Raw genomic sequence first — 13,274 nt, 5'->3', positions numbered from 1 at the left:
CTTCAGAATTATCCCAAAATGATTACTCATTGGTAACTGCTTATTGTTTAAAAAAGATACACATCTTTATTTATTATACTACGCTACTAAACTCTGATTATAGAAATTATTCCCACAGTAAACTATGGTGAACTTTGGTTCAAATTCTTTTAATGTTTAGATAAGACATTATTTTAATGGGTTGAATGCAGACTCAGTTAATTGAATTTTGGTTCCATTGAAATCAATAGGACAAAGTAATTGTGACTTTGGTTTAATTGAAATCAATGAGAATTAAGGTAAGGCTGCAATGTTATGCATGATAATAAGCTGTTCTGAGCACACTGAACCTTTTATTTGTGTAAGGACACATAGGAATCTATTGTTAGTTCAACTAATGATTCCTCCAACTAATTAGCTGAATCTGGATCTTTAACAAGTAGGAACCTGTTAATGTGAACATAGTGTTCTGCTTGTCACTGGTTTTGTTTATGATATATCTAATATATTATTTTGATGAAATAGATATTGTATCATACTGGTCATACAGCTTTGTGATTTTAGTAACCAGTTGGCATAATGTTTTATATATACAGCTTCATTTTGTTGTCCTTTTTGGAATATTTTCTCTATTTCAGTGGTTTTCCAAGTGTGGTCTGGGGACCCCTAGCAGTCTCTGAGACCCTTTCAGGGGGTCTGCAAAGTCAAATAAATATTTTAAAATGTCTCCATTTTAATTTCTAATACAGTAACTATCAGTAGATATAACCCACATATACCAAAGCTCTTTGGGGTCCTCAATCATTTTTAAGAATGTAAAGGGGTGACCAAAATGTTTGAGAACTGCTTCTCTACTTAATTTAGAAAAAAAAATTACATTGGGTTTAGTAGCACTTGCAAATATATATGCACTTAAAGGAAAAAAAATTGTTTGGAGGAGTGAAGGAGTAACCAAGACTTTTATAGCTACAAAAACTTTATGCTATATTGTACCTTAATATATTGAAATTAAAAGCTGGAGAAGTAAATCAGACAATGCTAAATGTCTTGGGTTATACTTATTACTTATTGGAGTCATAAAGGATGCTTATAGTTGACTTCTTGTTACTTAAAAGCCGTCATAATTATGTTTTTAAAGAGGGACTCTAAAGGAATGGTTATTACAACCAACTCTCAGGACTTTATATAATAGCCTAACTTTTTTGCTTCTACTCAGTTTTTATACTAATAAGTTACTCTATAAAACTATGAAAATGGAAAACCTTCCTCAGGGTGGTTGACACCAAAGTTCACTGCTGCAAAATATGACTTTGCATCATTGCTAAGTGTGTCCTGTCTTCTTTGTGATTGAAAAGCTTGATTCACAGAACACTCTAATCAGCAATATGGTTAGTTTGGCTTTGACTTACTGTGTTACATAAACCCAGCCACTATAGTGTGAAAACCATAGTTCATGGCTTAGCCTATTGTATAGATTAATTCATTTGTGATTTATTCAGTAAAATGTGGTTAACCAGGGAGAAGCAGATAAGAGGTGTATCTGAACATGTAAAAAGGTTAGGCTTATGTATTTCTGGTGTCAGCAAAAACATAGAAATAATAGGGTTAAAAGAATATTAGAATGACCCTTTTCCATTTTGACACAGGACCTGTTTACATCAGAGGAGCTACATTAAGAATGTGATGGGACTGATGACACCATCATGTGTGTGTGTGTGTGTGTGTGTGTGTGTGTGTGTGTAAAGGCTCCTCTAGAAGTTGAATTTTTGCAAAATAAACCTCTAATTACTCGTCTTGTGTCACAAGAGAAGTAACTGATTTACCAGTTTAAAAGTGATTGAATAAATGTAATTAAAAATTCAAGACAAAAAAACTTCATTAAAAACATCTTATTTTGGAAGACTTAAAGGCAATAAATGAAGGGGTGGAATGGAGGAATCTAGCTGGAACATTGCGTCAAGAAGAGTGAGTGTACTGTATCCTTCTAATAGTAAAAGTTTTTGTCTTATGCATTCAGGACCTGTTTCACCAGTAGATGTCATTGTAGCAATGGCAATATAGAGATAACAGATGAACAATTACAGATATAAAATGAGCCTAGCAAAATCATAGGCCAAATATATTTTATATGTACTTTCTTTAAAATGCAGTTTACATTACTTAGCAACTTTTAATAAAGGTTTTAATAACAGTGTAATTCATACATTTGTAAATCCTTTTATTACATATAATGTATCTTTTAAAATCTAATGCTTGTTTAATTTGAGTTTATTTTTAATTAAAGGAGCAAATATTAGTTCTAACTGTCCTGTTTTATTGTATGTAAGTATGAATCATCAAAATGTACAAGAAAAATATATTACAAATAAAAGATCAAAACAGAATTGAACATATAAATGAACAATCAACTAATAATAGTAATTCTAATATATATGTGTATTGCAAATGCAACTTCATATTCAGTGTACCATTATCCTGCATAAATATAAAGAAGGTGAAAATGCAAGATATGGAATGATTTTGATCTGTAGAATTATTTTTCTTCTTTTAAAGTTCAGCACAAGGCTTTGAAGGAAAGGCAACAATATAGTAGTGCTATGGCAAGTATGATATTTATTTCATTTATTCAATATTCCATTACCAATTCAAAATTGTTTTTCCCTCCATCCGCTTTATAAAGTGACACAAGGAAAGTAAGTGTGTATTTTATACCTTAATTTAGAGAAGAAGCTTCTTTGGCTGCAGTCAAATGCATATTTAACATGGGAATAAATTTCACTATGATTATTAAATGTTACATATATCTTTGGCATTGTACAAGTGTTAAGTAATAATTTCAAGGTGAAAAGTGAAATCCTTAGAACAGGGATGAAGCAACAGTGCTCTTCTACATGTTGTCGAACCATCTTCCAGAAGCTTCAGCCACCATGGGTATTTGGAAGGACTCTAGGAACTCTTGATTGCCATACAGTATGTCCCTCATCTCTGTTTTAGAGCATGTCAGAAAAGGAGCTGGTCAGTGTTTCTTTGTGTATACACACAAGAACGAGCACTCAGCAAGAGCATTACCAAATAAGCCATTGCTGTCTGGCTATTATACAGAGAAGGAATGGGTTCCTGGAAGTTCCAAGTACAAATCGATACCGCATGACACATATTAGAACCTAATCTTCTAAAGTTTATTCTCTGTCCTGAATTCCCTCATAAGGCTGGGATCCAGATACTACAGATTCTGTGCTTTCACATCTACCCCTCTCCCTTGTTTAATGTTAATTAGATAAGTCCTAGAGAACTTTTTCAGAACATTGTGGTTAATCTTAAAAAAGATAGTACTGGAAAATGCATTTCATTTAATACAGTTTATGCACATTTATCTTAAAAGTTCAATTTAATATGTATATACTTGTCTCTATCATTATCATATTCTGCAGGCTGTGCATATTGAAAATCCCACTGTACTCCAAGGAGCTTACTCCTGAGTAAGCATTCACATGATTGTAACTTCAGCTACAGGTTGTAACTGTTCTTCACAAAATACACTGAATTAAAAGCATTCTAAAAATATACTCTGAAAATGAGCCTTCATTAAAATGTTTTTGTATGGTTAATAGTACACACAGGCACATACACCAATTTTCTGCAGAGGCAATCAAGCGGCCTTGTTGGCAGCTCTCTACTTCCTTTCCATAAGTCTCTTGGCTCAGTTTGGTTAAAAACTGGTTACGTAGGTCTTCACACATATTCAGAGTCTTAGAGGCAAATATTTTTCAAGCTAAAAATAGCAAGGGAGAAAAAGGCTGGGCAAGGATTGGCCCCAGAGTAAATGTGCAGTACTACTGTGGAAGGGAGAAAGCAACTATTACATCAAAGCAGTCAGATTTTAGAAAAATTGAGGAAACAGCCAGGTATCAATATTTTATGTATCACCATATAAAATCTTGTTTGTTTATTTATTTGTGCAAATGCATATGGAGCCCATCATAAGAGAACCATGGGCAGCTAAAAGGAATATAAACACAATGTAAAATAGGAAAACTACAACTAATTATAAACTCAGTTGAAGCACTTGTATAATAGCATAAAAACAAAACACACATACTAGGCTTCACTAACATACTGGCCCTAACACCAGAAGGAAGAGGTGTCCTGAAAAGCCGGTGGGACTGGGGCCATCCAAGCCTCTGGGGAAAGGCTATCCCATAGGGGCAGGTGCCGCAACAGAACATTCACCTCCTGGGTCCCACCAAGTGACTTTGGTTCACAAAAGGGACCCAGAATATGCCTATAGCCCCTTGTAGCCCCTTGGCTGATTTCAGACAGCTAAGCAGGGTCAGTCCTGGTTAGTATTTGGAAGGGAGAAAAAGCCCAGGGCAATAAACAAAAAACCCTGGAAGAATACATTGCCAAGAGAATTACAAGGACACGTCATGAAATCAGAAGCCAAGCTCAGCTGGAAGAAGACTTGACTTTTAGTGTAGATGAATGTGTATCTGCCTTCCCCAATTTATACTGACTGTGAATTCTGTATTTGCAATTTTAGCACATTCTGGAAGGGCAGTTTATAAGGTTGGAGCTTAAATGGGAAAACAGATATAAGATATACATTTGTATTAAGTTTGGATTGAACTATAACAAATACATTATCCATCCTCAACCTGAGGACCTCCAGATGTGTTTGAGACTATAATTTCCAATGTTTTTCATCAAGATGGTACATGCAATGTTAGGGATAAGTACCAAGGTAACTGCCCCCACCTCCTTTGTAATTGAATAGTATTTTTCATTGCAATGGTATTCTGAGAATTATAGTCCCAGCACACGTGGGTGGTGCCAGGTTCAGAAAAGTAAATGATATACTTTATGTACTGCGTGTGCACGGGTTGTTGATGAAATGCTTTTGTATGGGAGAAGAATCCCAGATCCAGTTTAAAGTTTTGGTTAAGACGTGCAGAGCCCTAAACAGCCTGAAGCCATAATACTGCAAGAAATTGCTGCTTCTGTCATTGTGTTTCCTTTGGTCTTGAGCTGTATCTCTGCTGGGTTTCTTTATGGCATGAAATGACGTGAGGATCTTTGCATGCTTTGTATCCAGACTTGAGATACAATCATGCCTGTCCCTTCATTCTTGCTTTCCAACTCAGTGTATGATGAATTACTATCTTATTCTCAGGATAAATATAGCACGATGCCCAGAACTAATTTGAATTCAGTGCTATGTTTCTCTTTGTTTTTAATTGGTTTTGCCTATCAGACTTGTTTTTATGACTGGATTTTATATATTTTTACAAATGTCTTTGTTAGCTGTCTTAACTGTTTGGCAAAACCTAAAGCTCAAACATAAATGTCTTTAGATTATTCCATACTACAACAGCTTCTATTCTTTTACTCAGTTACTTCTTTCAATGTGTGTTTTGTTATATGCTGAGGATTCTGATAACAGTTTATACATAGATGCATGGCTAGGACTGAATTGTAAGACCCATTCAGATAAGAGAGCATAATTCTGGGTCTTTAAAACATGGGTTGCATTTCTTAGGCTTGAAGTGCATCTTTCATTAAAGATGCAATTGCAACCAAAAATAAGCATGCTTTTAGTTCCCTCTATTTAATATCTAGGGCAGCTTATCTATATGTCAACATCACAGCATTGTGCATTTTTTCACTTCTGTACCAGCACTGAGTGGAAAAATATAAAATGTGATGTCCAGACTTGGAGAGAGAGATGAATTCCTGAGGAGATGGGGAAAAGAATAAAAATCACGGATCCTTAGAATGATATGAAATGTATATACCTAAAGCAAAGGGCTAAAAACCTGGAGCATTAAATCATGATTTGGAATTGATCTATCCTGACTCATTACAATGAACCTGTTTCAAGAAGCAAGTAAAAAATAGGGAGCAAATTTTCCCTTCCTCCCCCAGCCAAAGATGGTCTTCCCTATCAACTGATTGGTAGGGCATCCTAGAGCTTACAGAGGGCCACTCTACTAAGTGGCCGACTTTGGTTGTGCAATCCTGTGTTATAAATTCAAGCTGTGCATCTCCTTGTACTTGCAATTCAATCAGACTTGCTTAACAACTGATTGCATTATTAGCATGTTTTTAAGTGCTGTCACGTAGAAGATACAGTATCATTGGTCAAACCTTTTTATCTAAATTGGAGATAGCCAAATGATATCCTGCAAATTGCCTCTCACTGCATTCTTACTCTCTCCAAATACTCCTTGCAACAGATTGAATGTGCAGTGCTACTTTTAATTTTTAATTTTTTAACAAGTATTGCTAAATCACCTTGCAAATGCCAAAAACCATGGTCAATGAGCTTTATAAAATAAAACAATAATGAGCCACACAAAATAAGGTAATATTTAAATAATGTTATGCTGATAACATCATCAAAGAGGATTATGAGTCACAACTGCTGCTTTAACTCCATGGATGTACTGTTCTATTTTTTATATACTAAGTTGGATTTTAGATAGATATTTTACTGACAAACTCTGGTTAAACAAAAACAACTTTGATAAATATTTCTGATTCAGAGGCCTCACACAAATTATCGTGTATTGGTCTAGACATTCTGTGACTAAGGTTCTTCAATAAGAACTGGTCGAAAGGAATAATGAGCGAAGAAACATGGCAAATTATTAAACAAGCAAGGAAGTTAATTTTGATAGAAGACTCTTGTGTAAAAGAATAAAGCACTTCCAGCATTGCTTAATAGCTTGAACAACAGCAAATTACCTTTGCGGAAATTCAGCCTGCTCATGTGAGAGTTAAAAGTGGGGGAGAGATATGAATGCATTTGCAAATCTTTACTCCAAATATTTCTGTCCTCTCAGCATCCTATATTCTTCCCAATATTCCCATGATGAGCAGAAAACTCTGAAGAGAACTTCAAGTCTTGTTTGTTTGGATGCAAATGGAAGACACTGTCTATCAGGAAACTTGACAAAGAAAGGTCCTGTACAAAGACTTTTCCCATTCAACAGTACTTTTCAGTTCTTCCTTCAATATATGAAGGGGACTAAACTGGCTAGGATGTTGGAGGGTGGATCTTTGCAAGCCTTCACATGGCACATTCTTTTAGCTGTTATGTATAGCGTGGAGTTACAGACCTGAGGACAAACTCTGATTTAATCAACTAGGGAGTTGTATCAATTGTACATTCATATATGCATTAAGCCATGCATTTAAAAACATATCTTTCTCTTGTTTCAGAAGATGTTTGGACTTGACCTTTACCAATTGTTTTGGATTTATGCTGCTGTTTTGGATTGGGTGGCTACTTTTAATGTTGCTGTTTGTTATTTATGTTTTGGGAGAGATGCTCAGATGACACACTAATTTATGGTGAATTATAATTTATTGAATTAGCCCTGCTTTCTGAGCTAGCATGACATAGTGAACCATAAGCTATCCACAGAGTCTGAGTATGCACAAAGTGCTGGGCTGAATGTAAACACTGTGGATGTTTTTAAAGTATTGAATACCTTCAACTAATACACTGAACCACAAATTAGCTTATATTATTGTTATGTCTGTATTGCATATGGGTAGTGAGACTACGGCCTCTTTATGATAAATTATGAGAACCAAAACATCTCAAACTACACTGTTACTGTACAATCTGATGCATCTTTGCCCAGGAGTAACTACCACTGTGTTCAGTTGGGTTTACTTCCAGATAAATATGCTAAGAATTGCAGAATTACTGTATACTTTTACTAGTTACTGAGCTAAACTCAGTTTTTGGAATTTGTATTTTGATTGTCAACATAAGAAACTAGGTCATCCTGTCTACTTAGCATCCATGCTGTTGATTCCAATAGTTGCCCAACTTACCTTCAGATATCTCTCCATGCTTTGACAGAACTAGTCAGATGACTTTTCCTTTCCTGGAATATGAACTCAATTGATATATTAGCGTTCCTGTCCACTGGAAGAGTATCAGAGATTTTTCTCTTCCTGGTAAACAACAGTAATATGTAACAGTAAATTGCTTGACATCTTTGAACAGTTGATCAATCAGCATGTTTCTGAGCCCCTGGATAGGCATGCTACACTTAACAGAAGCCAACATAGGCCTCTCATCAAGAGTGCTCATGAATGGTTCCACTTCTGATTGGAGGGAAGTATCAGGTTGAGTGCCACAGGGTTCTGTTTTGAGCCTTGTGCTCTTCAATGTTTTTATCAATGACTTGGATGATGGAGGTGAGGTGACAGCTATAAAGTTTGCAGATGACACAAAACTGGGTGGCTATTACTTTAGTTGAAAGAAGATTAAAAAATGTAGATAGGCTTGAGCAGTGGGCTGAAATGGGATGGAATTTAACTGAGAGAAATGTAAAGTGTTTCAGCTGGGTAGGAAGGCATAAAGCACAAATATAGGATGGGGAAGACCTGGTTTAGCAGTAGTACATGTAAAAGGTTCTGAGTGTCTTTGTTGATCAAAGCTTTAACAAGAACCAGCAGTGAGATGCAGATGCCAGAAAGGCAGGTGCTATCTTGGGGTACATTAGCAGGATGATAGTTACTCTGTCCTGGTCAGAACCCTTTGGAATACTGTGTCCAGTTCTGGGTAGCAGAGTTCAATAAGGACAGTGACTAATTGGAGCAAAAACATAAGAGAGCTATCAAGATGGTGAATGTTCTGGTGTATATTCTACCAAAAGGACTGTAAGTGAATTATTATAATGAGTGAGGGAGAGAAGAGTTAACTCCAGTTTAAACAATGATCCTAGCCAGGATTCAGAATAGTAGCTATGGACACGTTGCATCTTTCCACTTTTGTGTCATGTATTAAATTAAACAAATGATTCATCCTCTTATTACTAATCCTCAAAAATCAGTGAGGGAATATTGAAAAGATTAGTGTACAAGCTTTTAAAACTCTTTGCAATATTTATGTAAGATTAATGGGTGTAACAATAATAATGTACACTCATGATAATATATTACATTTTAGAAATATAATAAATGAAAACCAACAAAGAGGTCAGTTCTCAATCTGTTTTTATGCAAAAATACAGCACTATCATTACATATTAGAGAAATCAATTAAGTCCATGGTAGGGGATGCCAGATGGTTTTTCTTAGTAAACTTATAATCCTTTTTAAAGAGTGTTGGCTTTTTTTCATTTCCAAAGAAGTTTTATACTGCCAGTTGTCAGCATTTGTGATGTGGAAGAGAAAAAAAGAATGGAGCTTTTTGGTAGAAACCAAGTATTCAAAATTATGAAAGAAAAGATAATATTGCTAACTTGTTAACATTTTGAAAGAAAAAAATTAAAGTCTGTCAAAATTAAGATTATTAACAATTTGACAAAATTATCTGAGATAGTGGTTGTATAACAATAAATACTTTGTCCTTCATGGGTTTTGGTTAATTTTAAGTTATTTACTTTGATTTAATTTCTAAGCAGATGCTATGGCCATAATTCTCAAAATGCAAGAATGGCTTTTATAAGAAATTTACCAATTGGTGATTCCTTCCTGATTTCTTCCTGTTTACATGCATTTGTATGTGCTAAGTAGAGGTGAAGCTTTACATAGATGATGTGTCCTGCTACTTATTTTAATTGATGCTTTGGATACCATGGAAAAACAACCTTCTATTCTCATATTGTCTTTTTTCAATGCCTTATTATGAAGCCAAGTGATCCTTCCCATTTATTTCCTGCCTGCCTGTTTCCAAAGCTGGAATGAGAATTTGTACTCTCCATTTATCCTCTCAACAAGCTGTGAATTCAGACTAAGAGATGTTGACTGAGACATCACCTGTTGAACTCTGAAAATGGATTTTTTAAACACTAATTTAATGCAATAGTATCCTGCACCATTTTGAACCACTGCTAATATGGGGTTGGGTTTACATGTTGTATGAATTGTTTAACCATGGTTTATTGACTAGCAATTATGTCAAACTGTATAACATGCTAAGCTATAAAGCATGATTAATAAGCTATAATGCCTGGATTTAGATATATGCCAAGTCAAAATCAAACAAACCTCCTGGCCTAGCCTGATGTATGAACTTAGCCTCAAACTCATGTGTCTTTTAATGTCAGAATACATTATACATGTATTCATGTTGGACATTCCAACACGAATAGTAAGGCTATACCAATTTGAATAGTAAAGGCTTAGCAAGTTAGAAAAAAAAGGCTTAAGAGTAATTTTCTTTAAATTTAGGAAACTTATAAATATAATGTGTTGTGTGAATCTAGCATAAACCAAAATGTGAACCCAGCCAGTGTGTATTATGACTTAGCATTATGTATGAATGCAGCTACTTATGATTTATTCACCAAACAATGGGTTAGTTCAACATGCAAACCTAGTCAATGGGGATAGGCATCCATGTCCATATTGGGGGGAAACAGCGCAGGATATTGTGTTAATTAAAAATTAAGGGAGAACCACACTGATGATCCAGCTGTATAAGACAAGGCTAGTTAGCATAAAAAATGCACATGGATTAGAAGTGTTTATTGCATTGAATCATAATGATCAGGTATAAAATGCTATATAACAGGCTGCATAGGAAAGGGCCACAATGATACATTGAAAATCATTGTGGGCTGCAAAGGAATAACTGGCCCACCAATCAGTTATTCTGTGGCTAGCAGAGTGGCAGCAGGGCTGGAGCTGGCAGCAACAGCAAGACTTGGAAGTACTTGATAGTCTTTCATGGCAGTGGTGAATTTATCACTTTTTTACAAATGCCGGTGGGCCTTACAAGACTGCTTGGTGGGCTGCATGCGCCCCATATGTTACACAGGCCTGCTACTGTATATAATATGAGATATAGAACACTGTGTAAAAGTTCAGCTACTGCTCCAGAGGAAAAATACACCCCAAGTTGTATACTACAGAACAAGTATTTTGAAATCAATTTCAGATGCTTTCCACAAAACTTTCTAGGCACATGATTCCAATATTGTATCTTTATTTCAATGATACTGCCAGCAATACATAATAAGTTCCTATTATATATAGACCTTCTCCAGGATGATCTGTCCTTATTATAGCCCTTCACATCTTCCAATTGTTGCCACCCATTGCCACTGTAATTGAGTCCTTCTGTCTTACTGCCAGTTGTCCTCTTCTCTTTGTCCACCTTTCCCAGCATCTCAAGAGAACTAGGTCTTCCCATGTGTCCAAAATACGATGATTTGAGCCTGGTCATTTGTGTGGGGAGAACTCTGGATTTGTTCTATGATCCATTTATTTATTTTCTTGGCTATCCATGGTATTCTCAAGAGTCTTCTCCAACAGCAAATTTTAGAAGTCGATACTCTTTCTGGGGGAAGGAGCCAAGATGGCAAGGAGTAGACACTTGTGGTTACTATATTTTTATCCCACCGTTTTTATATATAACTCAAGGTGGCAAACATATCTAATCCTCCTGCCTCTTACTTTCCCCACAACAACAATCCTGTGAGGTGGGTTGGGCTGAGAGAGAAGGACCAGCCCAAAGTCACCCAGCCGACTTCCATGCCTGAGGCAGGCTTAGAACTCACAGTCTCCTGGTTTCTAGGCCAGCACCTGCACCACTGCATCAAACTGGCTCTCTCTTCTCTTTGAAATGTTGCCTAAGTGCTCTTAACATTTTTAAATTTTATCCTACTTTATCTTGGTTTTATTATTTCATTTTATACTTTATTTTGACTAAAGACAGTAGGACACGCTGTATGGGTTCATCTTTCATAGTGAATGCTTTTAAACACTTTGTGGAACAAGGGGGAAAGGAAGAAGTGACATAGAATGAACTCAGGAGTGACTGTCACTTCAAAGCCTCCAAAACAACTGCAAATTGCCAACTATTTAGGACCCAAGTATGACTTACCAGTAAGTAAATCTAATAGTAGTAGTAGTAACAACAACAACAACAATAATAGAAACTTTACAAGCATGAAGTGACAGGAAGTTTTGGAATGGGATTTGCAAACAGAGATTGTTCGGTTCTTAGATCTCAGAAGATTACCAAAATGGTTTTACAACACAGTCCTTTCCTGAGGCTGCTACTGTCCCTCCAGCAACTCTTGCTTTCACTAGGGAGGGACAGGTCAAGAATCTCACAAAGGGAGTGCCTTGGACTTTATATCTAGGCAATGCCTTAACAGTACAGACAGTAATCTCTATTTTTGAATACTTAACAATAAACAACAATATGGATTCCTTAAAAGGTTTTTTGAGGCTTTTACCCAACAACAATTAGACAAACTAACTGCACTTATGGAAGCACAAACTAATGTTAAGAGAGAGCAGCCTGTACTTAACAGAAAGAGATATTTAAACACCAACAGAAGGGAAGACGCTCTATTACTGTGCGATGAAAAGAAGGAGAAGGGAATTAAGAATAATTGGATCCTTCCAACAAACCAGGTCTCCCTACATATTTACTTTGATGGAGCTAATAAAGGTTGTTTTGTCTAATAAAGAACTATTGTTTTGTCTAAGCCAACTTCTCTGTTCTTAACTCCACCTGATAGACTTACAGGCAGCCAAATGAAACTACCCAGTGAAAGAGGACGTAAAAGAGTTTTGCTGACATTCAAATGCCCTACAATCCCTGGCATGCTGCTCAAAATGAAACCTTTTCTGGCTACATTTCAAATATTCCCATTACATGTGTTTCAGGATGATAAAATACACTCAATTTTTCACTCCTCTACTCAAGCCAAAGGTCTCTCTCTAGGCACTAGGAATAATAAGCTGCCCGCTGCAAACAACCTTGAGAATTTAGCCTTGACAAAGAGCAGCTCAGATAAACACCTAGAGACAATTAGTGACAGAAAGATTACATATGAAGCCCTAGAAGTACAGCTGATTCATTCTTCTGGGGCACTGCCAAATTGTGAGCCAGATACAATATTGAGAAAACTAAGGAAGTTACAGTAGATACTGTTAACAACATGTATAGCAGCAGGACCTCTGGTTCACTTAATGGCAATACCTCCTAAAAAGGGTTGCAATAATAACAACCCACATACACCTCTGATGCATTTTGACCTGAAGATTCTCAACAGAAAAGTAACCAGAAGGAAGATGATGTCCAGCCCTAATAGATAAAGAGGAGGTAGATTTGCAGCATGACTATATCTCCCCTGATGTCAGATCTGGTCCATGGCATTCTAATGCTTTGCTTCTCTCTAAGGCTGCAGTTCCACCAAATGGACTTCAGGCTATAGGGACCCTATAGAAGACTATTTTCAACACCAACCACCATGAATAGTTCAGCAACATCTTTGTTCTGGCAAACTTAACCAACTCTTAGGGGCTTCCATATC

Source organism: Python bivittatus, unplaced genomic scaffold (assembly GCF_059951505.1).
Source record: "Python bivittatus isolate LINGU-HERP-01145 unplaced genomic scaffold, Pbiv_v1 ctg000610_np1212, whole genome shotgun sequence".
In the NCBI taxonomy this organism is placed as follows: Eukaryota; Metazoa; Chordata; class Lepidosauria; order Squamata; family Pythonidae; genus Python; species Python bivittatus.
The sequence above is the reverse complement of the archived record's forward strand: the minus strand, read 5'-3'. Positions refer to the sequence as shown.